Genomic DNA, 5,053 nt, shown 5'->3' with positions numbered 1-5,053 from the left:
CTTCTGACTTACTATCATGGATTGAGGAGCAGTTTCAGGGATTTCACTTGGTCATTTCTACCTTACTGACCTCTATCCCACAGGTTAGAAAACCAATGTGATCATGGCTTCTACCAGCTACTAAAAATATGCATCCTGATTGTGCACTAAAGGACCAGGGAAAAAACTATGGTGTTCTATATGCCCACTGGATATACTGTAAAACTTGAGCTAGAACTCCTTGTTTTCTCCTGCCTTCATAAGTCTCCACCATAGCCAGGATGGGAATGGGGATGGGAGCATGATGGGATATGAGTCCCTGGGTATCAGTTTCAGTTCAATAGCTCATATATTTCTGCTTGCTAGTGTATACCTCCATTAGGGTTTCTCCTTAAGTGGATTCTGTTCCTGGGACTAAAAACTGACTCCATTTATAAAATGTATGAAGGCTTATGTTTTTCCATTAATCTCCGGTTCACCTGTTCTTAATATTGTTGAGTATGTAAGTCAAACGATATCTTTGTTTCCTACTCATCTATCTTGTCTCTAGTAACACATTATTTGTTAGGCATTGCCTCAGATCCCTGTAGTTGGGGCTCCCTATTTACCATCCTAGTTGCTCATTACTGTAACTGTATTCATCTTATCTCTGGTGGTTACGTGCTCCCACCTGGCTTGTGCCATTCTGGAAAGCTATCATCCCCACTGATACATAGAAGCATTTCCTACTATCAAAGCTGGCCTACAGAGTATAGTTATCACTGAGATAATCAAAGATGTTGGTATTCCCCGCTCCATCACCTCCTTTTATTTCTTTAGGTAATATAATGTCGACAGTGTTCAACTCCATTATGAGAGAAAAAAAACCCTCAGTATCCTTCTTAGAATTGTGCACCAGAAGGACAGCAGGCTGGAACAATATCCAGGTACAATAACTCCCACACTTCTGGGCTGAGCTTTTATGTTAATCTAGAAGGGTTTCAGAAGAATTGGGGAAGATCTTAGAGAGAAAGAAGATAGGTGCATGGCACACACTCAAGATGGGCTTTGTCAGCAGTAAGCTAGTCTGAACAGCCGTGGATTAAATCAGACAAAAAGGCTGAAGGCATATGCTTGGGGTCCAAAGGTGTCTGCTCTGGAGGCTCTGTCATAGGAGTGGGCATGGTGGTATTTCAGAGGGAATGTCATACACAGGGATCTGAATACTCATGAGGAAAGAAAAAACCTGCAAGGACATAGAATCACAGATAGGTAAAAGCTTGTCATCGGAAAAATGTAGTCAGAGAAATATGTTTGATTTATCTTCGTTTTTTTTTTTTCTCCAAATAACTAAAATTTATGAGTCCATGAATGGATGAAATCCTGGAAGCTGAGCATCTGGCCAAGAACATGGATGAAGTGGCAGAATCAGCTGTGGATTTTGTTTAATGACCTAATTTGAGACTTCAAGTGTAAGAAAGAATAAGTAGCTCAGGATCACGTGATACAGTTCAGAGATGGAGGTCCTTCCTGCCCACATTCACATCTTTGTCTGCCATAGAGAGTGGGGTAAAAGGCAATCCATAGTTTGAGATTTGGTGGTCCAGGAATGGTAACTTTGTCTAAATTCCAATGTACCTGATTAAAACTTTATCACATGTTGCTTAGTGTTAATTAGAATTATTTGGAGGAGGCGGTTAAATGATTGTCAATTACACAAGCCATGTATAAATTCTTCCTTTAATAACATATTGAGGGGCTTCCCTGGTGGCGCAGTGGTTGAGAGTCCGCCTGCTGATGCAAGGGACACGGGTTCGTGCCCCGGTACGGGAAGATCCCACATGCCGCAGAGCGGCTGGACCCGTGAGACATGGCCGCTGAGCCTGCGCGTCCAGAGCCTGTGCTCCGCAACGGGAGAGGCCACAACAGTGAGAGGCCCGCGTACCGCAAAACACATACAAAAGGAAACATATTCAGATCTTTACAGCTAAAGCTCAAGCTGTCATCCCTTTTATTTCTGACCCGGTCCATGTCTGTGCCTTTCCTCCACAGAGGTACCTGCTAGTGTGAGGTAATGTGTAATGCATTTTTCTTTACATTTATGCACATTAATGAGCTCATAGGAAATATATGATATCGTTTACATTTTAATAAGCTTGTTTTCCAAGTGTCTAAGCAAGGTCTTATCAAAAATGTGCGGCAGACCATGCCTCTTCTTTCTTTTTTTATTATTTTTTATTGGAGTATCATTGCTTTACAATGTTGTGTTAGCTTCCATCGCACAACAAAATGAATCAGCCATACACGTACAGATATCCCCTCCCTTTTGGACTTCCTTCCCATTTGGGTCACCACAGTGCATTAGGTAGAGTTCCCTGTGCTGTACAGTATGTTCCCATAAGTTGTCTATTTTATGCAAAGTATCGATAATGTATATGTGTCAATTCCAGTCTCCCAATTCCTCCTACCCCACCCCTTTCCCCCTTGGTATCCATACATTTGTTCTCTACCTCTGTGTCTCTATCTCTGTTTTGCAAATAAGATCATCTATACCATTTTTCTAGATTCCACATATATGTGTTATTATACGATGTTTGCTTTTCTCTTTCTGACTTACTTCACTCTGTATGACACTCTCTAAGTCCATCCATGTCTCTACAAATGACCCAATATCATTCCTTTTTATGGCTAATATTCCATTGTACATAGGTACCACATCTTCTTTATCCATTCCTCTGTTGATGGACATTTAGGTTGCTTCCATGTCCTAGCTATTGTAAATAATGCTGCTATGAACATTAGGGTGCATGTGTCTGTTTTGAATTATGGTTTCTCTGGGTATATGCCCAGTAGTGGGATTGTTGGGTCATACGGTAGTTTTATTTTTAGTTTTTTAAGGAACCTCCATACTGTTTTCCATAGTGGCTGTATCAATTTACATTCTTACCAACAGTGCAGGAGGGTTCCCTTTTCTCCATACTCTCTCCAGCATTTATTGTTTGTAGAGTTTTTGATGATGGCCATTCTGACCAGTGTGAGGTGATACCTCATGTTAGTTTAAATTTTCATTTCTCTAATAATTAGTGATGTTGAGCATCTTTTCATGTGTTTGTTGGCCATCTGTATGTCTTCTTTGGAGAAATGTCTATTTAGGTCTTCTGCCCATTTTTTAATTGGGATGCCTCCTCTTTTGAGTAGCAATCATCCTGGGAATGCCAGGAGATGGGATTGCATTGGAAAAGACAAGAATCATGAAAAATTAATTATCTGGAGTACTTGTAAAAAGGAACACTAAAATGTATGTTTATGTGATAGATTTTGGGAAAATGTGTGGACCTGGAAAACATGAGGCTAAGTGAAATAAACCAGACACAGAAAGTCAAATACTGTATGATCTTGCTTATATGTAGAATCTAAAATAGTCAACCTCATAGAAGTAGAGAGTAGAATGGTGATTGCCAGAGGCTAGGGGAAGGTGGAAATGGGAAGGAGATGGTTAAACGGTAAAAGTTTCAGTTAAGTAAGATCAGTAAGTTCTGAAGACCTAGTGTACAGCATAGTGCCTATAGCTATCAATACTGCATTATATACATAAAATTTGCTAAGATGGTAGTGCTTATGTTGTGTCCCTACCACACAAAATAATTATAATAAAGGGGATGAGGGGAAACTTTGAAAGATGATAGATATGTTTATGGCCTTGATGGTAGTAATGTTTTCACAGGTATATACTTATTCCCTAAACTCAAGTTTTATACATTAAATATGTACAGCATTTTATATGTCAATCTTACCTTAATAAAGATGTTTAAAAATATTTGAGAGCACCTGGGTCATAAATCAATTCAATATTGATGATGTATTGAGAAGATGCAAAGGAGGGCCAGCTTTATCCCACAAATGAACAAAAAGGAGGAAAACAGCTATTGAAAATAAAATGCATCTGAATCTAGTTGTGCCTTCATGTTTTTGTGTTGAGTGGAGGGACAGAAAGTGACTGGGCTTGCCATGTTGTGTGAGGCCAAGAAGGAATTATGTGTATGTGGGAAAAACAGGCAAATTCCCTGACATGAATGTACATAAGAGTGGGTGGGAAAGATTATCTATCACCATATTAACATTTATTCTCAAGACATGAAAATAAGATTTAACAGAATGTTATTAGCCTTTTAGCCTGAATCCATCATTCATATCAGACCAGAATACATTTTCTCTCAATTTATTAATAGTACCTAGAAACTTTTGTTCTTCCTGAAATATTTATTTAGAATCTCATGTGTTCCAGCAATAATTTTCAGAATAAGCTTCTGCAAAAAATTATATTCTATAATTACCTCAAAGGGCAATGTAAGGATTTTAATACCTCATATGAGGCAAAAATATGTGAACGCAGTTTATATGATTTAAAGTAGGAATTGGCAAACTTTTTCTGTAACGGCCAGGTAGTAAATGTTTTCAGCTTTGTTGGTCATATGAACTCTGTCACTATTCAACCCTGCTGTTGTGGTGTAAAAGCAGCCCTAGACAATACATAAACAAATAAGCACAACTGTGTTCCAATAAAACTTTGTCTGACACCCTCTGTCTGACAATTAAGCTGGGAGCCAGAATCTTTGCCAGTATGGGATTCTATTATTCCCAATGAAATCAGGAAGCCTATTTCAATATTACCATCCCCAACCATCATCCCATCATATGGAGGAAAGCCAATACTAACCTTCACAAGGATGCTGGTATAGTTCACTCATTAATGCATTTTTGGCTGACTTAGTGAAATGAATATCCTTTTGACCTATCGGAGACATACTAGAGAATGAGGGGAGACAGGGTGGAGGTTGCTCCATGAAAGATCAACTCCAATATTTCTGTCTCCTAACATTTGGGGATTTCTTCCTTCTATCAGGGAAGTTCAAGCATCTAAATTTCATAGACAACAAATCACCATTGATTTTAGGCTTTTTTCAACCAATCAAGAAAACTGTTAGAACTATTTCCAGTTCTTCAGTATAATATATTGAACCCACAACCTCCAGTAAGTATATGTATCTCTGTCAACATCATAGCTCAAATCTAACATTATTTCTTTCCTCTTCTT

The sequence above is a fragment of the Tursiops truncatus genome, chromosome 14 (genome assembly GCF_011762595.2).
Source record: "Tursiops truncatus isolate mTurTru1 chromosome 14, mTurTru1.mat.Y, whole genome shotgun sequence".
Lineage (NCBI taxonomy): Eukaryota > Metazoa > Chordata > Mammalia > Artiodactyla > Delphinidae > Tursiops > Tursiops truncatus.
This window is presented reverse-complemented; position numbering follows the sequence as displayed.